This window comes from Stenella coeruleoalba (genome assembly GCF_951394435.1).
Source record: "Stenella coeruleoalba genome assembly, chromosome: 13".
Taxonomy (NCBI): domain Eukaryota; kingdom Metazoa; phylum Chordata; class Mammalia; order Artiodactyla; family Delphinidae; genus Stenella; species Stenella coeruleoalba.
The window spans coordinates 68,028,113-68,053,500 of NC_137159.1; the positions used below are offsets into that span (position 1 = coordinate 68,028,113).

Genomic DNA, 25,388 nt, shown 5'->3' on the forward strand with positions numbered 1-25,388 from the left:
CAGCTGTGATGCGTGTGAGTGGTAGGATGGGGTGAGGGGCAGCTGGGGTTCATTTTTCCAAAGCACAGGGAGGATGACGTGAAATAAAGGAATTAGTGAACCAGCAGCAAGACTTTAGGCAAATTACTCTCTGCCTCAGTTTACCTCATCTGGCTGGCTCGCTGGTTGAAAGGCCCCTTTTTGCTCTAAAAATCTATGGTTCTGTGGATCCCATAATGAGTGGAAAATTTTAGGATAAGCAACTACGTTTTAACGCTGTCTTGCACGCTTTACATTTGAACCACACAAAAGCATTTTTATGTTCACTACTTCGCAAATAGTTAAGCAAATAGTCATTGGGAAGGACAGATGAGGTCACTCAGGAAGCCAGAGGCCAAGGAAAGCCTGATTCCCTCCCCCACAGAGCAGGTAATGTTGACCAGGTGGTAATGTTCCCGCCCGTTGAGGGGGACGGGGTTGGATTCCATTCAAAACCTTCTTCCACCGCATAGCAGCCTCAAATGCTCTCTCCACCTGCCCAGAAAACACTAGTGAGACTCCAGCAAGCTCCCTCTGGCTGCTCAGATAGCAGAGCCGTTTTTCCAAGTTTAGCCCTGGCTGCAGTGTGACTTGAGAACTGTCTGGCGACACTGAAGTAAGAGGAAGTCACCAGGCTCCACCCAGCCCCAGCACCCCCCTCCAAGGCCCCCTGCTCTGCAGGTAGAGAACAGAGGTCCAAAAGAAGAACTGAGGGTCACAGGGCTTTGGTCTAGCCTGGACACTGTTGCCTCATACAATAGTTTGAATGAAAACGTTGAACTAGTTGACTTTTTAAAAGTGGGATGATTCTATATTTAAAACTTCGTATTTCTGGCTTTTTGGAAAATGTGGATGACCTTGAAACATGAGGGCCCACATTCCTGCGTGGTAATAACCTCCGGAGCAGGGTAAGTGCATCCTCCCTTAGGGGGAGTGTGCGCCTCCCAAATGCATTACAGTCCCACCACTCGTTCACCTCCCTGAAGTTATTTGGGTCTGAGACTCCCTGGTGTAGCCACAGGATGTTTAGTTCTTCCTGGGTGGGCTCGCCACACTCCTGCAGCCCTCATTCTTTCCAGGACGCCAGCTGGTGCATTTCCCCCAAGGGACCGTGCTCTGGAGGGAGGGACGCCACCCCTCCCACTCCGCCATTATTTGTGGGTGCAGGCCTCCCTCTGCTCTGACGTGGGCTGTTCATAATCCTGGGCAGCATTATTAGCCACCAAGTGCTCAGGTCACAGGAGGTGAGAGTCTCTGTCCTCTGCCCTGGTACCCCACACGAGGAGTCCAGTGGCCAATTCTGAAGGCTGGTGTTTTCACAGAAGTATCAATATGTCAGAGACCTGCCCGCATCAGGAGAACAGTAAGGGGCAGGAAAGATGCGAAGGGGCAGGAAAGCACACTACAGCAAGAAGGACTGATGGAACTGCAGGTGTTTAGCAGAGAAAAGAGAAGACCCAGGCAATGTGATGCCTTCTTTTGAACACATGAAGGGCAGTCATGTGAGAAAAGGGTTAGATTAGTTACTACTGTTAATAGCACTAATACAACCACTGCTAGTCACTAGTAACAAATCTCTATCTAGTGCTTACTATGTGCCAGGCACTGTTCCAAGAAGACACATTGGCTAATTCTGACACAAAAAGTAATAAATGGAAGCATAGGAAGACAGATTTTGGTTTAGCCAATATTGTCCAAAGATGGAAGGGGCTGCCCCAGTCAGTAGTGAGCTCACTGTCTCTGGAGGAATGCAAGCAGATACTGGAGACTACTGAGGTGCATCAAAAGTGTGGTTGTATTAAATGATTCTTAAGGTCTCTTTCATCCTCGACATTCTGTAATTCAAATATTTTAACTTCGGGGACCTCCCATGGGGACTGAGTGGGAAAGATGCAGTGCTGGGTTCAAATATCAGAGAAGCAAGGAATGAAGAGGTGCACTCAGCACTGTGGCTCTAATGTCAGGAAAGTGAGTCTGTCTGAGGTCAGGTCAAGGAGGACGAAGTGTACATTCACACAAGTGCGCTCTGAAGTTCATATATGCAAATCTCTGGGAATGGACAGATATGCCAAGATACTCAGTTGTGCAAGAGACTTCTTGGGAATTTTTGTGTGGCTCGCCACCCGCTGAGAATCAGACAGACCAGAGCTGATTAGCTTATGTGGTTGGGGTGGTGTTTTCCAAACTACTGGTTCGGACCCATTGGTGGGTTATGACATCAATTTGGTTGGTCGCAACTAGCATTAAAAGAAAAAATCAGAGTGCATCACAACTAATTACTACACACTGTTTCTTTAAAGTGTAGTTTCAATAATGCATGAGTGTATGTGTGCACTGAATTATGATGTGAAATTGGTGAATAAAAGCCAACCTCCTGGACCAACCTCTGATGGACTCTGTTCCCAGTTGTTCAAGGACAGACGGAACAAAAGTGCCCACAAAACTGAGAAGGCATCTTGAGACCGAAAATTGAGGCCGGCAGCTCCGTACAGTCCATGGGTCAGTTTATTGCAGGGTAACTTACTCACAGGGGGCATCTGGACCAGGCAGACAACAATCCAACTGCACCTGCAGCTACACTCTGTGCCGCCAAGGGGCCACTGGGACAATTTTATAGTTAACCCGGGGTAGGGGGATAGGTGCTTGGAAACAGGACCCGCATTCCTAAGATTTATGATGGGTAACTAGTCTCGTGGGTGCCAGGAATATGTAGCAAAGGTCTTCATCATTGTTTGGGGACTAACAGAGCATAGAGGTTACCAGGTCCAAATGATTATTAAGCAATATCTATTAACTACAAAGCTCTTGATGACAGAGAAGTGATTCACTGCACAGTACTTTTCCTGAGTAGTGTCAGCAAAAGGACAGGAGAAATTGTATAAGGCCCAGGATGGCATCAGTTATGCTAACAGCCATACACCGGTCAAGGAGCCAGTGGCAGAAGGCACAGGCTGATCCCAGACTTCCGTCAGGAAGATGCTGTCAATCTTCTCTGATGAGGTTGTTCCCCTGAGTGTCCCGCCACTTGCAGACATCCCTCTCCGTAATACCAGCCACCGTTTCAGTGCTTTCATTGCTCACACTCCTTACCACACCTCAGGATTAAGCCAGAGCTTCTGCACCCACTGAGCCTCTGGAGTCCGCCCAATAATCAGGTCTGTTCCCTTGACCCTTCCATCTCAGCACTTTGATGCCTCTCACCCAAGATTGCCTAAGTGCCTGAATTATGGCAAGGAATTAGCTGCATAACCCCCTTCCCAGTTTCCTGAATTACTTAACCTGCTGAATAGATTGATTTACAATTATCTGCAGACTGAAGGAACTGACCAAAGGTGGGGTGGGGGGAAAGAACAATGGTGCGGTCTATGGCAAAGCTATGCTGAGCTACTCTCCTCACACTAGCTGCCTACCAGGAACAGCTGTTCCTCAAGGACCCTTCTGGAAGACAACCGGCCATCAGTATTTGTGGAGCAGAAGTACCCTGTTGGCGCTCACCTAAGGCCTGGAGCAGATTATTTAGACACCATTTCACAAGAACTGGAGCTGGGGCAGAGTTATACAACGCCTTTTGCCTTACATTGGAACAACTTCTGTCAACAATCCATTTCTACACACTCTGATTTATGATGAGTGCCCTGAATGGGCATTAAAAGCCAGGACGCTATGACTCATGTAGCTTGAACGTAGGATGGGTTTGTTTTGAAGTTGAACGCCAATAATAAATCAGTGAATGCTTCAAAGACTTAAATTTTCTACAATTTTTGGAATAGGTAATATATGGACATATTACAAAATTCAAAGGAATGAGAGAATGTAGACCCTTCTCACTGCAAGTGAAATGCAAGTCTCCCTCCCTCCTCTTCCCCACTCAACCAATTCCCACCCCTACCCCCAGCCCTGCACACACCATTGAAACCACTGTCATCAGTTTCTTAAGTATCCCTCCAGAGATAGAACATTCTACATATATTATCTCAAATCGCTTAGTAGTTTTCTCAAAGAAGGGCAGCAATGGTCCACAGTAGACTAGACACCTGTGTCTAAAGCCTGAATGATATTGATTGAAATAGGGAGACTCAGACCTTCAGTCTGCTGTGGGAAAACCTGGGTCCATAATACATGCTATTTGTATAAACAGAGTAGATTATATTCTGGTCCATTATGAAGGAATAAACAAATATATTTCAAGCATTAGCTATGCGCTGAAAGTAACGATGGCTGATGTCTTTTGAGCACTTACTAAGCCCTCGTATACATCATTTCACTGCATCCCGGTGATAACTTGGGAGGTGCGTGTGGACTGGCTTCCTCAGCTCCCGTAGCATCCTCCTGTGTACCTTCCTACTGCAGAAGCTAGAAAGCAGCTTTCAGCTGATGCTCTGGTTCCACCAATTAGAAGGACTTGCTTCAATTTTGGAACATGGGAGGAAGGCAGACACTGTTTCTCTGCTGTTTTCTGCACTAAACTCTGATTGATATAAACATCTATGAGGTGGATACTATTATTATGTCTGTTTTACATAGAAATTGAGGCACAGTGTAGCTAAGTAACTTGCCTGGAGCCAGGATTTGAACCTGAGCAAGATGACTCCTTTATTACACATTGCTAGGTGCTTTCATAAACCTTTCCCCTTTTAATCTTGTTGGGTCAAATATGAATCACTGCTATTTACAGATGGAGAAATTGGGGCTCAAGTGAGTTTCTCATCCAAGGTTGCATGGCTAATAAATGAAAGCCAAAATGAGCCAGTAGCTTCTGACCCCTATCCTAGTTCTTATTCCACACTTCCAAATACCACCTGAGTAGTTTCTTTAGGAGAATTCAAAGTTTTCAGGAAAACTGGCAGTCCAAATGTCTGCCAGTGACTTTATCTTAGCTGAAGATGCAGACTTGAGGGTGTGGCCAAGATGGCAGGATAGGAAGACCCTGAGCTCACCTCCTCCCACTGGCACATCAAAATCACAACTATGTACAGAGAAACAATCGAGGAGAATGAACTGAAGACCAGCAGAAGAGGTCTTTCACAACTAAAGGTATAATGAAGGAACCACAACAAGACGGGTAGGAAGGGCGAGATGTGGTGTAGTCAAGGCCCATACTCCTGAGTAGGTGACCCACAAGTGAGAGATAATCACCGTTGCAGAGGTTCTCCCCAAAGAGTGAGGGGTCTGAGCCACACATTGGGCTCCCCAGCCCTAGGGGGTCCTGCACTGGGAAGATGCACCCCCAGAACATCTGGCTTTGAAGGCTGGGGGCTTGCATACAGGAGAGCCAGAGGGCTGTAGGAAACAGAGACTCTGCTGTTAAAGGGTGCACAAAATCTCACCTGCTCTGAGACCCAGCACAGAGGCAGTAATTTGAAAGGAGCCTGGGTTAAACCCACTTGCTCGTCTTAGAGGTCCTCCCAGAGAGGCAGGAGGCAAATGGGACTCCCCCGAAGACAAAGATGCTGGTGGCAGCCATTTTGGGGAACTCATTCTACCACAAACACACCGGTGCTGGCAAGTGTCATGCTGGAGTCCTCCCTCTAGCCTATTAGCACCAGGGGCTCACCACCCACTAGGCAGTCAGCACCAGTCCTGAGACCCTCTCCCCCCCACAGGCAGAGCAGCCAGGTTAGTGGTGACCTGGATCCATCCACCCTGGACCAGCCCCAGCCCCAGCCCCAGCCCCAGGATCTCCTGGGCCCCGTAGCCAGCTGTACCAAGATACGGTCCTACCCACCAGCAAGCAGGCAGCCTCTGCACAAAGTAGGGCCTGGCAGCCAACAGGGCTGCCATCTACCAGTGTGCCCGTGGTAGTCCACCTGCCACAACAAGAGGACACATGCAGCCCATATATGGGGCATCCCTAGAGCATACAGCTCTGGTGACCAAAGGAAGTAAGTGTGCTGCTGTGTCCCATAGGATGTCTCCTACATAAGGCCACTTCTCCAAGATTGTGAAATGTAACCAACCTACCTAATACATAGAAATAAAAACAGAGAATTAGGCAACATGAAGTGACAGAGGAATATCTGCAAAATGAAGGAACAAGATAAAACCCCAGAAGAAGAACTAAGCTAAGTGGAGATAATCTACCTGATAAAGCATTCAAGGTAAGTATCATAAAGATGCTCAATGAACTTGGGAGAAGAATGGATGAACACAGTGGGAAGTTGAACAAAGAGTTAGAAAATATAAAGAAGAACCAAACAGAACTAAAGAATACAATAACTGAAATAAAAATACACTAGAAGGAATCAACAGATTAGATGATACACAGGAACAGACGAGCAAACTGGAAGACAGCGTAGTGGAACTCACCCCAGCTCATCAGGGAAAAAAAAGAACTTTAAAAAATGAAGGTAGTTTAAGAGACTTCTGGGACAACATCAAGCATGCTAACATTTGCACTGTAGGGGTCCCAGAAGAAGAAGAGAGAGAAGAAGGGGCAGAGACTATATTTGAAGAGATAATAGCTGAAAACTTCCCTAACCTGGGGAAAGAAACAGACATCTAGGTCCAGGAAGCACAGAGTCCCAAACAAGATCAACCCAAAGAGATTGAAGCCAAGATACATTTGTGATTAAAATGACAAAAATTAAAGATAAAGAGAGAATCTTAAAAGTAGCAAGGGAAAAGCAACTAGTTACATACATACAAGGGAACTCCCACAAGACTACCAGCTGACTTTTTAGCAGAAGCTTTGCAGGCTAGAAGGAAGTGGCATGATATATTTAAAGTGATGAAAAGAACAAAATCCTATGACCAAGAATATTCTACCAGGCAAGGCTATCATTCAGATTTGAAGGAGAGATAAATAGTTTTATAAACAAGCAAAAGCTAAAATTGTTCAGCACTGCTAAACCAGCTTTACAAGAAGTGTTAAAGGAACTTCTCTAAGCAGAAAAGACCACAACTAGAAATTTGAAAATAAAGAAAGGAAAACATATCACTGGTAAAAGTAAATATACAGTAAACATAGTAGATCAGCCACTTATAAAGCTGGCAGGAAGGTTAAAAGACAGAAGTAGTAAAATCATCTGTATCCACAATAAGCAGTTAAGGGATACACAAAACAGAAAGATGTAAAATATGATGTCAGAAACATTAAATGTGGCGGGGGAATAAAAATGCAGGGTTTGGTAGAATGTGTACAAATTTAAGAGATCATCAACTTAATCATATATGTTATATATTTTTATACGTATATATAGTTATACTTATTATAAACCACATGGTAACCACAAACCAAAAATCTATAATAGATGTACTCACAAAAAAGAGAAAGAAATTTAAAAAATAACACTAAAGATAGTCATCAAATCACAAGGGAAGAGAGCAAAACAAGAAAGGAAAAAAAGGAACTATGAAAACAACCAGAAAACAATTAACAAAATGGCAATAAGTATATATCAATAATTATTTTAAATGTAAATGGACTAAATGTTCCAATCAAAACACACAGAGTGGCTGATTGGATTAAAAAAAGAAAACACAAGACCCATATATATATATGCTGCCTATAAGAGACTCACTTCAGATCTAAAGGTACACACAGAATGAAAGTGAGAGTATGGAAAAAGGTATTCCATGCAAATGGAAACAGAAAGCTGGGGTAGCAATACAATCAGACGAGATGGAACTTAAAACAAAGACTGCAACAAGAGACAAAGAAGGACATTACATAAGGATCAAGTGATCAATCCAACAAAAAGATATAACAATTGTAAATATATATGTACCGAATATAGGAGTACCTAAATACATAAAGCAAATATTAACAAACATAAAGGTAGAAACTAACAGTAAGACAATAATACTAGGGGACTTTAACACCCCACTGACATCGATAGACAAATCATTCAGGCAGAAAGTCAGTAAGGAAACACTGGTCTTAAATGACACAGATCAAACGGGCTCCATATAAATATATAAACATTCCATCCAAAAGCAGCAGAATATGTATCCTTTTCAAGTGCACACTGAATATTCTCCAGGATAGATCACATGGTAGGCCACAAAACACGTCTCAATAAATTAAATAAAATTTTGAAAAAATTAATCTATTTATTTATTTATTTTTGGCTGCATTGGGTCTTTGTTACTGCACACAGGCTTTCTCTAGTTGTGGTGAGGGGGGACTACTCTTTGCTGCAGTGCACGGGCTTCTCCTTGCAGTGGCTTCTCTTGTTGCGGAGCATGGGCTCCAGGCACACAGGCCTCAGTAGTTGTGGCACTCGGGCTCAGTCATTGTGGCTCACAGGCTCTAGAGCACAGGCTCAGTAGTTGTGGCACATGGGCTTAGTTGCTCCGCGGTATGTGGGATCTTCCCGGACCAGGGCTCAAACCCATGTCCCCTGCATTGGCAGGATGATTCTTAACCACTGCACCACCAGAGAAGTCACAAGCCTCAATAAATTTAAGAAGACTGAAATAGTATCAAGCATCTTTACTGACCACAATGATATGAGACTAGAAATCAACTACAAGAATAAAACTGCAAAAAACACAAACACGTGTAGGTCAAACAACATGCTACTAAACAACCAATGCATCACTGAAAATATCAAAAGGAAAATTAAAAAAAAATACCTGGAGACAAGTGAAAATGGAAGCACAATGATCCAAAATCTATGGAAAGCAGGAAAAACAATTCTAAGATAGAAGTTTATAGTGATACAGGCCTACCTCAGGAAACAAGAGAAATCTCAAATAAACCATCCCACCTTACACCTAAAGGTACTAGAAAAAGAAGAACAAACCAAAAGTTAGTAGAAGGAAAAAAAGCAGAAAGTTTAGAGCAGAAATAAATGAAATAGATACTAAAAAAAACAATTTAAAATATCAATGAAACTAAGAGCTGGTTCTTGGAAAAGATTTCTAAAAATTGCTAAAGCTTTTGCCAGCCTCATCAAGAAAAAGAGAGAGGGCCCAAATAAATAAAATCAGAAATGAAAGAGAAGTTACAACTGACATCACAGAAATACAAAGGATCATAAGAGATTACTACAAACAATTATACACCAGTAAAATGGACAACCTAGATGAAATGGATAAATTCCTAGAAATGTACAATGTCCCAAAACTGAATATAGAAAAAATAGAAACTGTGAACAGATCAATTACCAGTAATGAAATTGAATCAGTAATAAAATTTTTTTAAAAACCCAACAAACAAAAATCCAGGACAAGATGGCTTCACAGGTGAATTCTACCAAACATTTAAAGAAGAGCTAACACCTATCCTTCTGAAATTCTTTCCAAAAACTGCAGAGGAAGGAATGCTTCCAAACTCATTCCACTAGGCCAGCATCACCCTGACACCAAAACTGGACAAAGACACTACAAAAAAAAAAAAAAAGAGAAAACTACAGGCCAAATCACTGATGAACATAGATGCAAAAATCCTCAATAAAATAATAACAAACTGATTCAACAATACACTAAAAGGCTCATACACCATGATTAAGTGGGATTTATCTCTGGGATGCAAGGATGTTTCAATATCCACAAATCAATCAACATGACACATCACATTAACAAATTGAAGAATAAACCATATGATCATCTCAGTAGATGCAGAAAAAGCTTTTGATTCAACATCCATCTATGATTAAAAAAAAAAACTCTCCAAAAGTGGGCATAAAGGGAACATACCTCAACATAATAAAGGCCATATATGAGAAACCCACAGCTAACATTATACTCAATGGTGAAAAGCTGAAACAATTTCCTCTAAGATCAAGAACAAAACAAGCATACCAACTCTCACTACTTTTATTCAGCATAGTATTGGTAGTCCAAGCCATAGTCCAGCCACATCAGACAAGAAAAAGATATAAAAAGAATCAAAATTGGAAAGGAAGAAGTAAAACTGTCACTGTTTGCAAATGATGTGATACTATATATAGAAAATCCTAAAGACACCACCAAAAACTATTAGAATAAATGAATTCAGTAAAGTTGCAGGATACAAAATTAATATACATAAATCTGTTGTTTCTATACACTAACAATGAACTATCAAAAAGAGAAATTAAGAAAACAATTCCATTTTACAATTCCATCAAAAAGAATAAAACACCTAGGAATAAATCTAACCAAGGAGGTAAAAGGCCTGTACTCAAAAAAGGCTCTAAGACATTGATGAAAGAAATTGAAGATGATGCAAACAAATGAAAAGATATACCGTGTTCACAGATTGGAAGAATTAATATTGTTAAAATGGCCATACTATCCAAGGTAATATACACATTCAATGGAATCCCTATCAAAAATCTAATGGCATTTTTCACAGAACTAGAACAAATAATTCTAAAATTTGTATGGAAACACAAAAGACCTTAAATAGCCATGACAGTCTTGAGAAAGAAGAACAAAGTTGGAGGTATCATGCGCTCTGATTTCAAACTATACTATGAAGCTACAGTAATCAAAACAGTATGGTACTGGCACAAAAACAGACACATAGATCAATGGAACAGAATACAGAGCCCAGAAATAAACCCACACTTATATAGCCAATTAACCTAAGACAGAGGAGACAAGAGTATATAATGGAGAAAAGATAGGGACTTCCTTCGTGGTCCAGTGGTTAAGAATCCACCTTCCAATGCAGGGGATGTGTGTTTGATCCCTGGCCAGGGAACTAAGATCCCACATGCTGTGGGGCAACTAAGCCCATGTGCCACAACCACTGAGCCCGTGTGCTCTGGAGCCCATGCACCACAACTAGAGAGCCTGCGCGCTGCAACTACTGAGCCCGCACGCCAAAACTAGAGAGAAGCCCACGTGCCACAACTACAGAAGATCCCGCATGTCACAACTAGGACCCGACACAGCCAAATAAACAAATAAATAAATTTTTAGAAAAGAGAGAAAAGATAGCCTCCTTAATAAATGATGTTGGGAAAACTGGACAGCTACATGCAAAAGAATCATACTGGACTACTTTCTCACACAATATACAAAAATAAATTCAAAATGGATTAAAGACTTAAATATATGACCTGAAACTATACAAATCCTAGAAGAAAACACAGGGAGTACACTCTTTGACATCAGTCACAGCAATATTTTTTTGGACCTGTCTCCTCAGGCAAGGCAAACAAAAGCAAAAATAAACAAATGGGACCACATCAAACTAAAAGCTTTTGTACAGCAAAGGAAATTATCAACAAAACAAAAAGGCAATCTACTGAGTGGGAGAAGATATTTGCAAATGATATATCTGATAAGGGGTTAATATCCAAAATATACAAAGAACTCATACAACTCAAAAAAAACCAAACAAACAGATTAAAAAGTGGGCAGAGAACCTGAATATTTAGACATTTCTTCAAAGAAATACAGATGGCCAACAGACACATAAAAAGATGTGCAACATCACTAATCACCAGGGAAATGCAAGTCAAAACCACAATAAGATATCACCTCACATCTGTCAGAATGGCTATTATCAAAAACAAAAATAGGGCTTCCCTGGTGGTGCAGTGGTTGAGAGTCCGCCTGCCAATGCAGGGGACGCGGGTTTGTGCCCCGGTCCGGGAGGATCCCGCATGCCGCGGAGCAGCTGGGCCCGTGGGCCATGCCGCTGGGCCTGCGCGTCCGGAGCCTGTGCTCCGCGACAGGGGAGGCCACGGCAGTGAGAGGCCCGCATACCACAAAACAACAACAACAACAACAAAAAACAACCAAAAAAACAAAAACAAAAATAATAAGTGTTGGCAAAGATGTGGAGAGAAAGGAACACTTGTGCACTGTTGGTGGGAATGGAAATTGGTACAGCCACTACGGAAAACTGTATGGAGGTTCCTCAAAAAATTAAAAATAGAACTACCATAGGATCCAGGAATTCCACTTCTGGGTATTTTTCCAAAGAAAACAAAGACCCTAATTTGAAAAGATATGTGCACCCTAATGTTCATAGCAACATTATTTACAATAGCCAAGATGTGGAAGCAACCTAAGTGTCAACTGATAGATGAATGGATGTATACATACGTATATATGTGGTGTATATATATACAGTGGAATACTACTCAGCCATAAAAAATAAAATCTTGCCATTTGTGACACCATGGATGGACCTGGAGTCAAATAAATCAGACACAGAAAGATATACACTGTATGAGTTCACTTATATGTAGAACCTAATAACCAAAACAAATCAATAAACAAAACAGACTCATAGATACAGAAAACAAACAGATGGTTGCCAGAGCAGGCGGGAAAGGGTGGATAGGTGAAACAGGTGAGGGTGATTAGAAGGTACAAACTCCCAGTTATAAAATAAATGAGTCATGTGGATGCAATGAACAGCTCGGGAAATATCGTCATCAATATTGTAATATCTTTGTATGCTGACAAGTGGTAACTGGACTTACTGCGGTGATTATTTTGTAATGTATAGAAATAACAAATCACTATTTTGTGCATCTGGAACTAACGTAGTGTTGTAGGTCAATTAGAGTTCAATAAAGAAGGGGAGGAGGGGCAGTGAGCATGAGAAAGGGGGCGAGGGAGAGAGGGAGAAAGAGAAAAAGAAAAAAAGATACAGACTCACTGTGAAAGGTAAGTGAGAAGAGGAGACCCTCCTGTGGCTCTCTTGCCTCACACACATCTGAGGATTATCCTGTCTCAAAGGAGAAAATTTACCCTCCTGCACAACAGAAATGAAGTTCACATTGGCTATTTTCCTTGACATCAGCGTATGGTGTCTGTTGAAAATATTCCACAAGGTTGAATGGTCAGGCTAACCAAGAGGGATCCAAAAGATGACTTGTTACTCCAAAAGAACAAACTCTGGACAGTGACTCTTTTCTTTCCCATACTAAGGCTCCAGGTTGCACTGGACTTTCTGTGGAAAAGGTTTTGATCTAAAAAGGTATTTGCTAGGGATTTCCTTGGCAGTCCAGTGCTTAAGATTCTGCACTCCCAATGCAGGGGATGCGGGTTCGATCCCCGGTCAGGGAACTAAGATCCTGCATGCCAGGCAGTGTGGCCAATAAAATAAAATAAAATAAAATAAAAGATATTTGCCAGACTCAACTCCAGCTAGCTTATGTATATATCCAACACCTAATCCACCAACAAAAGACCATGATTTGTCATCTTTGAGGGTATTCAAAACGTGTAGCACAGATTTTTAAAGTAATTCAAAACAGAACAGAGTCAAAAGATATTTTAAGGTGTGACAATATTCTTTGGAAGTGGCTCCCAGAAGTAAGTGAAAGAATGGCAAATACCCATTTGGACTCAGAACTTCTGGTCTGTCTATTATATGAAAGTTCATTACTTTGTAGTCATTTCTTATAAATAATAACGTTCTGGTCTATGAAAATTCATTTTTGAAAGATTCATAACAACCACATCGATCATTTAGGATGATTTTGGTCCTAAGCAACACAAAATCCAACACAAACTGGTTTAAGAAATAAAGGGGATTTCTTTTTGGCCCGCTGCCTCTTTTGACTTTCCCCTATTCTGGGTCCTCTCATAATAGTCTTTCCCACCCCCATCACATCCAATACCCAACAGCTTCTCTTCTTGCCTCCAGTTGCTATGAACGAGCTGCTCATGACTTTATCTAAGACCCACTCTCCACATGTGCACAGGATCCTGTCCCCTCTCTCTCAACACACCAATGATCCCCTCTCAATTACTTCCTACTTTAGCAAACCAACATGGTATAATTTTTCCTGATGTCAAAAATCAAAACAAAACTTCTTGACTTCATAACCCCCTCCAGCTTCAATCACATCTTTCTTCCTTCTTTGATGGTAGAAGTCCCTGATGGATTTCTCCATTCTCCTGGACTATCAATTCCTCACTTCCTTTCAGTGAGTTCTGATTCCACTAGTTGAACCACACAGTTATTCTTAGGTTTACCAATGACTTTCTTGTCGCTAAATCCAGCAGTCGGTTTTTCATCTTCATCGTGATCTACCAGCAGCATTTGATAGAGTTGACTACCCTGCCTTTTTTGGAAATCCTTTCTTTTCTTGGATTTCAGGATAACTCTTTCTTGGTTCTTCTCTTCCTTTGTTGTCCACTCTTTCCTGATCTGCTTTGCTAATTTCTTCCTCGTCACGCTGATCTTTAAACCCTGGAGTACACCTGGGTTTGGTTCTGGGCCTGTTCCTCTTCTACAGGTATATTCACATCTTGGTTGATTTTACCCACACCCATAACTTCATACACCATCTATATTCTTTCAAATGTTGAACGATTTCTCTCCAGGACTCTAGGTGCATATCTAACTGGCTAGTGAACATTTCCACTTGGATATCTAATGGACATCTGCAACTTAACGTGTCCAAACCAAAACTACTGACAGTTCTGTTTCCAGGATAGCTCAGTAAGCTCCTATGAGACAGACTCCTGTAGATAATAACTATGAACTCTTAAAAACTACCAGTTACCTGAAGGCCTTGGAGAGTGAACAGAAGCAATCAGTTTCTGGAGAGGAATCAACACTTGGAAAAAGCAAATGCACAGGGTGTGTTTCCTGTTTCGTTTTTGTTTTTGTTTTGCCTGAAGCAGGCCACAGTAGAGTCACAACGGGCAGATAAAATGATAGAAAACCTGCAGTCCTTCTGGCCTGAAGAAGCAAAGGAGAGCGTTTAAGGCAGCCACAGCCTTTAGAAAGTGAGGGGAGGAATCCAAGAAAAGAGAGACCCAGAGAAGAAGAACCACACATTTTATGTATAAACTCTGTCCAGGTCTCTGGCCAATTCCTGAAATGTAGCACATGAGGCAGGCTTAAGAGGCCCAGATAAGAATAAAAGAACTGAACTGAGTTTTGAACTGTGGCCCAAGAGACAGTTTATAGTTTGATACAATCAAGTTGACTGCCTGCTAAAGCAAACAGTCCAGCATTTGGGGGAGCTGCAGAACAGAATCCAGAGTATGCACAAATTAATCACAATGCCCAGCATAGCCCCAAATTTCTCAACACATGAAAAAAGTGGAAAATGTGACCTATACTCAAAAGACAGTCAACAGAAACTGAGCTGACCCAGATGTTAGAATTAGCAGATCATAATTTTAAAGTAAGCTGTTATAACTATGCTTCATGAGGTAAGCCATCATATGTTTGTAAACAATGAAAAGATAGAAAACAGCAGAGAAATAAACTCTATTTTTAAAAAACTAAATGGAAATTCTAGAACTGAAAAAGATAATATTTGAAATAAAAAATTTACTGACTAGGCTTAACAACAAAATGGGGATAACAGAGGAAAGAGTCAATGACCTTGATATTAGACCAGTAGAAAGCATCCAATCTGAAGAACAAAGAGGAAAAAAGATTGAAAAAAAAAAATGAACAGAGCCTCCGAGGCTTAAGAAACACTATCAAAATGTTTAACATCAGCTTCCCTGGTGGCGCAGTGGTTGAGAGTCCGCCTGCCGATGCAGGGGACACGGGTTCGTGCCCCAGTCCGGGAGGATCCCACATGCCGTGGAGCGGCTGGGCCCGTGAGCCATGGCTGCTGAGCCTGTGCGTCCGGAGCCTGTGCTCCGCAACGGGAGAGGCCACAACAGTGAGAGGTCAGCATACCGCAAAAAAAAAAAAAAAAAAAAAAAAAAATGTTTAACATATGTAACTGGAATCCCAGAAGGAAAGGGGAGAGACTACTGGACAGAAAAAAAATAAGAAATAGCCCAAATCTCCCCCAAATTTGGTGAAAAATATACATTTACAGATTCAAGAAGCCCAGCATACCCCAAGCAAGATAAATACAAAGAAAACTTCCTCAAGGCATGCTGTAGTTAAACTGCTAAAAACCAAAGATGAAGAGAAAATTTTGAAAGTAGCCAGAGAAAAAGGATACATTACATATAGGGGGAAAAAAACCAACTCAAATGACCCTGACTTCTCACCAGAAATAATGGAGGCCAATATCCAATAAGGGGTTAACATCCAAAATATACACAAAATTTGTATAGATATCAAGGCGGGTGGGGGCATGGGATGAACTGGGTGATTGGGATTGACATATATACATTACTATGTATAAAATAGATAACTAATGAGAACCTACTGTATAGCACAGGGAACTCTACTCAGTGCTCTGTGGTGACCTGAATGGGAAGGAAATCCAAAAAAGGGGGATATATGTATATGTATAGCTGATTCACTTTGCTATACAGCAGAAATTAACACAACATTGTAATGCAACTATACTCCAATAAAAAATATATATACACAAAATTTTATACAACTCAATAGCAAACAAACATATAACCCAACTTAAAAATGAGCAAATGACCTGAATAGACATGTTTCCAAAGAAGGTATACAGATGGTCAACAGGTACATGAAAAGGTGCTCAACACCACTAATCATCAGGGAAATTATCAAAAAAGAGAGAGAGAAAAAAATGCCGATGAAGATGTGGAGAAGAGGGAACCCTGTGCACTGTTGGTGGGAATGTAAAGTGGTACAGTCGCTACAGTATGGAGGTTCTTCAAGAAATTAAAAATAGAACTACCATATGATCCAGCAATCCCACTTCTGGTTATATATCCAAAGGAAAAGAAACCATTATCTCAAAGAGATATCTGTACCCCCATGTTCATTGCAGCATTATTTACAATAGCCAAGGTATAGAAACAACCTAAGTGTCTGTCAAAAGATGGATGGATAAAGGAAGCGTGGTATATGTGTACAATAGTATATTGCTCAGCCTTAAAAAAGAAGGAAATCCTGTCATTTGCAACAGTATGCATGAACCTGGAGGGCATTGTGCTAAGTGAAATAAGTCAGACAGGGAATGACAAATACTTGATGGTATCACTTATACGTGGAATCTTAAAGAAAGGCGGTGGGAGGGAATCAAAATCATAGAAACAGAGCAGAAGAGTGGTTGCCATGGGCTATAGGCTATAGGTCAGAAAAATAGGCAGAGGTTGGTAAAAAGGTACAAACTTTCAGGTATAAGATAAATAAAGTCTGAGGATCTAGTGTGTAACATGGTGACTAAAGTTGATAACACTGCATTGTATAATTGGAATTTTCTAAGAGGAAAACTTAAATGTTCTCACCCCACGCCAAAAAAAGGTAAATATGGGAGGTGATAGATGTACTAATCAATTTAGATGGGGGCAATCCTTTCACCACGGATCCTACATCAAATCATTATGTTGTGTACTTTAGATATCTTACAGTTTTATCAGTTATACCTTAATAAAGCTGAAAAAAGGTGGGGGGCCCGGGGAGAAAAGGAACAATGAAGAAGCCAGTGGACCCACATCTCTAAAGTAACTGAAAGTAAAAACTTTCGACCCGGAATTCTGCACTCGGCAAAACTATTCTTCAAAAATGAAGGTAAAATAAAGATATTTCCAGATAAAGAAAAACTAAAAAATGTCACCATTAGCAGATCTTCAGTACAGAAAATGCTAAAGTTCTCAGGCTGAAGGAAAGTAATGTAAGAAGGACATTTGGATTATTAGAAACAAATGGAGACCATGGTAAATACTAATAACCAGATAAATACAAAAACAAATTTGTAATTCCCACTTCGCCCCACCCAAACCTGCTTCTCCTTGTAGGTTCCTCATCTTGGGGATGAAAACACCATCTTCACATTTCCCCAGGCAAACACCTTGGCTTAGGTCCTTCTCTCACTGTCCAGCAAGTAGTCTTGGCTCTACTTTCAAATCAATATATATTCAAAATCTGACCATTTTCTCTACGTCCATTTGCCTTCCTGGTCCAAGCCACTAGTATCTCTTGCTTGGATTACTGCAATAACCTGCTGACCAATCTCCCTATTTCTACCCTTGCTACCATGCAGTCAATGGCATAGAACACAGCAGACAAACGGTTCCTTTTAAAGCCTATGTCAGTTCTTCCACTGTTCTGCTCAACAGGCTCCAACGGCTTCCCATCTCAGCAGGGAACAAAAAGAGTCCTTGTCACAGTCTACAAAGGCCCCATGTGATGTGGTCCCTGCTACTTCTCTGTTCTTCCTCCCTCCCTCTCTTACTCATTCTGATCTGGCCACGTTGGCTGTTCCTTCCTTGCTTCTCCTCAAACCCACCAGCATGTTCCTGCCTCAGGGGCTCTGCTCTTGCCCCAAAATCCTTCTCTGATATTTATGACTCACTCCTTCAATTTTCTCCCTGAATAATGCCTTATCAGTGAAATCTTTCCTAACCATCCTCCTTCATCTTTAGTTTTAGTCATAACACTTCTTGCCTTCATATTCAGTTAAATGTTTGTTGAATGAATGAACGACACAAATACCTATAACACAAGGCTGAAAGCTCAGATAAAGGGCTATGAAAGTTCAGAGGAAGGAAACTGTTATTTCTTGAGTATCCTTCATATTCTAGCACTGTTGTTTATACCATTTAATCTTCATTACTGTCCTGTTAAGTAACTCATTGCCACTAATTTACAGAGAGATGTTGAGGCTCAGAGAGGTTGTTTGCCAAGGTCACGTGCATAGTAAGTGACGGCAGCAGAATTCAATCTAGGTCTTTATAATTTCATTTATACATTCATTGCAACACACAGCTCCCAAAACCCCATCTGGCTCAGATGAGGGACAGAGAGGAAGCATCTGGAAAGACTTTCTGGAGGAGGTGGCATCCTGAATCCTGTGAGATAAGAGAAAAAATATTTATATCTATTTCCCAGTTCCTGGCACAGAGTCTTAAAACCCTTATAATTCCCTAAGTGATGAGAGCCCTAGGAGCATCTTTTGTTCTCATATTGGTCTTTGACCCAGTTTTTGACACAGAATTCCTAAATCCTTTGCAATTTCCTGAGTGATAGCAGTGTCTTTTGATGTAATGAAGTGGCCCTTGGTGGGTTCTTGGATGGGGGCTGGTCACTGGAAAGACCAAGCCACGATTAGAAACTTGGAAATTTTCAGCCCCACCTCGTATTCTCCAGAGAGAGGAGAGGGAAAATGGAGTTAATGATCGATCATTATGTGATGCAGCCTCCATAAAAATCCCAAAAGTATGGGGCTCAGAGAGCTTCCAGGTTGGTGGACACGTGGGGAGAACAGCGTGCACGGAGAGGGCAGGAAGTTCCTCACCACCCCCCAACCCCACACACCCTGCCCATGCATCTCTTCCATCTGGCTGTCCCTAATTATATCCTTTTATAATAAACCGGTAAACAGTAAATAAAGTGTTCCTGAGGTCTGTGAGCCATTGCAGCAAATTAGTCAAACCTCCGATTTACAGCCAATCAGTCAGCAGCACAGGTGGCAACTTGGACTTGCAACCGGCATTTGAAGTGTGCAGGGGCCACTCTTGTGGGACTAAGCCCTTAACCTGTGGCATCGGACGCTGTCTCCAGGTAGACAGTGTCAGAATTGGATTAAATTCCAAATTAAATTGTAAGACACCCAGCTGGTGTCACAGAATCCCTTGGTGTCGGGAGGTGGGGACGAACCCCGCACATCTGGCATCAGAAGGGCTGTGAGTGTGATAGAAGTGCGAGAGCAAAGGAGACACACAGGAGAAGTGGGTTTTCCTAACACAGTTCCCAAGGGAAAAGATATAGGCAGGAGGTGAGCATCGCTCACGATATCAAGGGGTTGGGATGGAAGATGAAACTGCTAAATGGAGAGGCACATCCTAAGACACATGTAAGAGGAGGCGTGATACCAAGAGCAACCTTTGCTACTTCATGATTCTGCCTGAACTTTCCAGCAATTAGAGTTGTCCCCAGATGGAGCCAACGACCTAGGGAAGCAATAAGGATGATATTGTTTATGATTCCTTATCTGTACCGAGTGCTTCAGAATTTACACGTACTTTCACATCCATAACCTCACTGATCCTGTGACAGTTCTGTGACATAGGAAAGGGCAAGTATTCTTTCCCCGTTTTATACCTGAGGAAGATGAGGCTCAGCGATTAGGCTCAAGTCCTTTCACTTGAGGTTCAAAGCTCGTTTGAGGTAGTGAGAGCTCCGTTCTTGAGCCGTAGGGTTCCATGGGTGGGAGCCGCAGGGTTCCGTGTTGGATTGTCATAGTGGGGGGTAGTGTGAACAATGGTGAAAGAACATGATGGGCTCTGTGGACTTTATGATCCTGGTTCAGTCTTTTTTTTAAGGTTTCTTATGGTAGTAAAATATATCTAACATAAAATTTACTCTTTTAATCATTTTTAAGTGTACAGTTCAGTGGCATTAAGTACAATTCACGAAGTTGTGCAACCAGCGCCACCATCCGTCTCTGGAACTTTCTCGTCATCCCAAACTGAAGCTCTGATCCCATCAAACACTAACTCCCCTTCCCTCCACCCAGCCCCTGGCAACCACCATGCTACTTTCCGTCTCTATGAACTTAGCTATTCCAGATACATAATATAAGTGAAATGACACCATATTTGTCCTTTGGTGTCTGGCTTATTTCACTTGGCAAAACGTTTTCAAGGTTCATTTGTACTGTAGCATTTATCAGAATTTCATTCCTTTAGAAGGCTGAATAATATTTCATTGTATGGTATATACATACATTTTCTGTATCCATTCCCAGGTGTTGTGGTTCAATCTTGCTAACAAAAGGAGCAGCCTCTTTCTCCAGAAATAGTTCCCCCTTTACGCTGCCAGCTCCAAGGGCAGAATATACCAGCACCCTTTCTCCTTACCCCAGGGAGGCTCTCCCCATGCAAATGGGGTCATTTGCCCAAAGAACTACCTACTTGGGGGATCAGATCCCATTGTGAACACAATGGAAGTTTCTAGTCTTCTAGAAGACAGTATCGTGTGAGGGCAAGGCACCAGAACTTCTTTCCCTGAAGAACATGAATGGCAAAATGCTCCAGGTCTCCCCCTCCCCCAAACCAAGAAATGTAGCTCGGCTGCCTGAGTTGCCTGGGAAGAGGGAGAGAGAAAGAGAGGTGGCCAATGGGGGACAGCCACCACTTCTACCTCGTTCCCTCACAGTCTCCCAAGATGCCCCTGTCCCTCTCAGTCATTACCAACTAGAGGCCGGCCAGAGCTGGGTGGTGTGGCCACCTGTTGGGGACCGGGGGTGGTGCAGCCTTGGGGCCCGGAGAGGCCCCATGCTTTCCAGCTGGACCTGCTGCAAGCACCAGGCAGCAACATCCCTGCTCCACCTCCACCACTGGGGAATGAGAGGCTGGCAGGCTGAGACTGCTGCAGGAAAAGCTAGATAGAAGCCCAGCTGAAAAACAAAAGCTGAAACAAAAGTAGCCCCTATACCCAGACAGAGCTTTAACTCAGCATTAAGAAGAAATGAGGGGCTTCCCTGGTGGCACAGTGGTTAAGAATCCGCCTGCCAGTGCAGGGGACACGGGTTCAAGCCCTGGTCCGGGAGGATCCCACATGCCGCAGAGCAACTACATCCGCGTGCCACAACTACTGAAGCCAGCGCCTAGAGCCCGTGCTCCGCAACAAGAGAAGCCACCGCAATGAGGAGCCCGTGCACCACGACGAAGTGTAGCCCCCTCCTCGCCGCAACTAGAGAAAGCCCGCGTGCAGCAACGAAGACCCAACGCAGGCAAAAATAAATAAATAAAATTAAAAAAAAAAAAAAGAAGAAATGAGCTATCAAGCCATGAAAAGACATGGAGGAAATCTAAATGCAAATTACTAAAGGAAAGAAGCCAATCTCAAAAGGCTCCCTACCGTACAATTCCAACCCTATGACATCCTGGAAAAGGCAAAACGATGGAGACAGTAAAAAGATCAGTGGTTGCCAGGGGTTTGGAGGGAGAGAGGAGTGGATAAGTAGAGCACAGGGTATTTTTAAGGCAGTGAAACTATTCTGTGTGATAGTATTATGATGGATACAGGTGTCAAAACCCACTGAGTGTACAACACTGAGAGTAAAGCCTAAGGTAATCCGTGGACTCTGGGTGATAACACGTCAGTGTAGGTTCACGGATTGTAACAGATGGACCACGCTGGTAGCGAACGTGGATGGTGGGGAGGCTGTGCATGTGTAGGGCAGGGGAACACGGGGGACCATGGGTAAATGGGAAGTCTCTGTACTTCCTGCTCAGCTTTGCTGTGAACCTCAAACTCCTCTAAAAAATAGTCTATTAAAAAAACAAAAGCAACCCTGGGTAATAGAGAGGGCCACCTCCCTCTTCAGGCCAGGAGTCACTCAGCGTTAGGCTCAGAGAGACTTGCTTGCCCCCAGGAGGGGGCAAGGCCCATTTTTCTCTTCTGATGCCATTTCTTCTTCCCAGGGGGCAGGGATGGAGAGGCACTCCTTTGCCTTTTAAGTGTAGGAAGGGGATTTCTGGAGTCCTTTAAGGCCTCTGCTTGATTCCTCAGCTCAAATCTGACACCTCACGAGGCCTCCCCTGACCTCCGTAACCCCTAGTCACTCCCCCTCCCTATCTGGAGGCCTAGTTTTCTGCCCAGCACTCTTCACCACCTGAAATTCACCTACTTGCTTTCATATGCCAAAACTAAGACAGAGCCTTGTCCCTGGTGTCCAGTGGGAGGCACAGAGTAGGAGCTCAATAAATGTTTGTTGATCAAATGAATAACTGTGTGACCAGCTGCATAACCGAGGGTGAGGCAGTTAAACCTTTCTGGACCCCAATTTCCTCATCTGTAAAATGGGCGATTAGACTTAATGACCGTGCTCTCTTCTTGCTACCATGCTCTGAGTGTTCCAGCAAGTATCAGAATGACCTTGTTTTCCCACCCAAGGGCTTCTGCCAGGCCATCAGGTGACTGCGAGGTACTTAGGAAGAGAATCCCTAGCAGCCTGATCGATGCTGTCTGCCTTCTCAGGCTAGGTCTGCAGATGCAGGAGAAAGGCCAGAGTGTGAGCTGAGCAGATTGGGGTGTGGGGAGCCCCCCGCCTAGAATGTAAGCTTTAGGTTGGCGGGGGTTCATATTTGCTTGTGTAGCCCATGTCCCTAGAACAGGGCCTGGCACACAGTGAGCTCACCAGACAGTGACCATATGAGTAAAGCAGCAGCCCTCAGAACATGTTTCCAGTCTTGGGTGAGTGTTCTGTTCGGGTTGAGTGTGGTATGAAAACAGCGACAATACTCCCTCCCATTGGTGGAGCCCTTTGCAAAGCGTTTGCACGTGCACGATGCATTTGATTCTCATGACAGCCCCATGAGATAAGGACCATCAAGTATTATTATCCCCAGTTTACAGATGAGATAACTGAGGTTCCAAGAGTTTAGCTTGCCCGAGGCCACACAGCTGGTAAATGGCAGAGCCTGATCTCAAACCCAGGGTTTTTGTTTTTTTTGAATTTTATTTTATTTATTTTTTTTATACAGCAGGTTCTTATTAGTTATCCATTTTATACATATTAGTGTATATATGTCAATCCCAATCTCCTAAAAACTCAGGGTTTTTTGCTCCAGACCCAATGCTTGTGTGTTGCTGGTTGTGCAAAGCCCTGCAGGTGGTCTGGAGAAGGAAGCCTTATGTTAGAGCCAGGGCCCCGAGGATAGAAAAGGCGCAGAGACTGCTGCGACTGGGAGGATGAGTGAGGAGGGGATGGGGTGGGGGAGGGGGAGGACTGGGGGAGGATGAGTGAGGAGGGGATGGGGTGGGGGAGGGGAGGACTGGGGGAGGATGAGTGAGGAGCAGGAGGACAGCAGGCAGAGCCAGATGCTCCCTCCACTCCAGCAGTGGCTGGGACCGCTGGGTGAGAGGCTGGAGAGACCACTGGCCTCACATAGGCGCTCTGCCCCTCAGGTCCAGACATGCCCAGCTGCAAACAGGTCCTTCATGGGGCACAGATGGCAAGGATGTGGGCAAACTGGTTTGAGGAATACAAAAACCAGCTTAAAGCTTTCTTCCCTTTCCCACACAAGGCACCAGACCTGGCCCATCATCCCTATGCCAAGGAACTCTCCAGAATGGCGTCTGGCCAGCCCCCAAATCCGCCTGACTTCACCGAAGTCACTTATATGTCTCTTCAAATCATACACACACACACAGAGCCCCCCCAGAGCCCTCGCCCTGGAATTCTCCAAGCTGAGCCCGCTCGGGCCCTCCCCTCACCCCCACCTGTGGAAATCCTTTGCTCCCATCCTGGTTCCCTGCGCTGGGTCCCACCTGGTGCAGGGGTCACAGATGCCGGCCGCATTGCATCAGCCCACATCAGGGAGCCCCGGGGAGCCAGCAGTTATCACAAGTCCCTGAGGCCTTCCCCAGAAACCACGAGGCAGTGATGAGGAAATGGAGGGGGACGGGTGGGTCGGGGACGGTGGCGGCCCACCCACTGGCCTGTGTTTGTCAAGGAGGGCACGGAGCGAGCAGCAGAGTAGAGGTCATCGCGAACGCATGCGCAAGGAGGGACAGACGGGGAGACTGAGGACCCACCTGAAAACCAGCGGGAAGAGGCGCCGTGTCAAAATGTCGTCCTCTTGCTGGAGGGGTGCTTTTCTTTCCAGACGCCGCAGCAAGATCCAAAATGGCCGGAGGGGGACGTCTCGGTTAATCACTGGCCGATGTGTGGGTCTGCTCTATCGGCCCCAAGGCCCGCGCTCCTGCTGCGTGCCAGGCTCCAGAGCCAGAGTCCTCCTTCCTGCTTCACAAGGAGATTTAGATGCCGCTTCCCCGACGCCCGGCTGCAACAGGGCCCCCAGAGCTGGAGCAAACAGGCGATTACCACCACCACGTGTAGCTGGTACTTGTTCATTGATCGCACGTTTCTTGATCACCTACTCTCCCATGCCGTGTGCTAACGGGGTTCTCATTTCCTTAATGGGAGCCTCCCAGAGATGGTTCTGGCGGCCACGACGGGGAGGGTGTGCTTCTGAACTGGGTGGGGTGATCAGACGCCCCGACTTGCCTGGGACAGTCCCATTTTATGTCTGTTGTCCTAGCCTCATTGTCCGCAGAGCCCCCTCTCACTCTCAGAGGCGTCCTGGTTTGGAAGATACATGATAGGTTTGTGGGGGGCCTGGCCCGGGGACTGGCTCAGGGGAGTTGTGTGTGATGTGCCTTGTTCCCAAGAGGGGCAACTGGACTGAGAGAGGCAGACACTAGAGGGCGCCAGTTAGCCGTACTTGGCCGGCCAAGTCCCCAGGCTGGGGCCCGGTTGGCTGCCAGGGGACAAGGCCTGTCTGAGGAGAGTCGCAGGCAGAGGCCGGCAGGTGGGGAACCAGTGCTCAGCAGAGCCCTAGCTGAGCCCTTTCCTGGCCTACACCCAGCCTGGCCCGCCTCCCCCCACCCCCCCACCCCCGCATCCAGCCAGCAGGGTGCCAGAGCAGTGCCTACAAGGGAAGACGGGTCCTGGCACTACCTCCCCTCCTCCATTTCAGCCTGGACAGGCCCCTGCCAGCCTCTCACCCCACCCCCGGGCCCTTGGGCGTGGCATGGCCCACCCTATGGCCCACCCTTGCTGGAGACCTCAGGCCCCTGGGCCTGCTCTCCCAATGGTTTGTGGCTGGGCCTC

At 44.2% G+C, this 25,388-nt stretch overlaps 1 protein-coding gene across 1 annotated transcript in view; it reads right to left on the reverse strand.

Annotated features, from left to right (window-relative positions):
- Positions 1–25,180, reverse strand: part of PLB1 (phospholipase B1) — a 170,180-nt gene extending 145,000 nt beyond the window's left edge. The window contains exon 1 of the mRNA XM_079940335.1: positions 24,311–25,180. The gene's annotated coding sequence lies outside the window, so the exon portion shown is untranslated. The remainder of the gene's footprint in view (positions 1–24,310) is intronic.
- Positions 25,181–25,388: the final 208 nt, after the last annotated feature.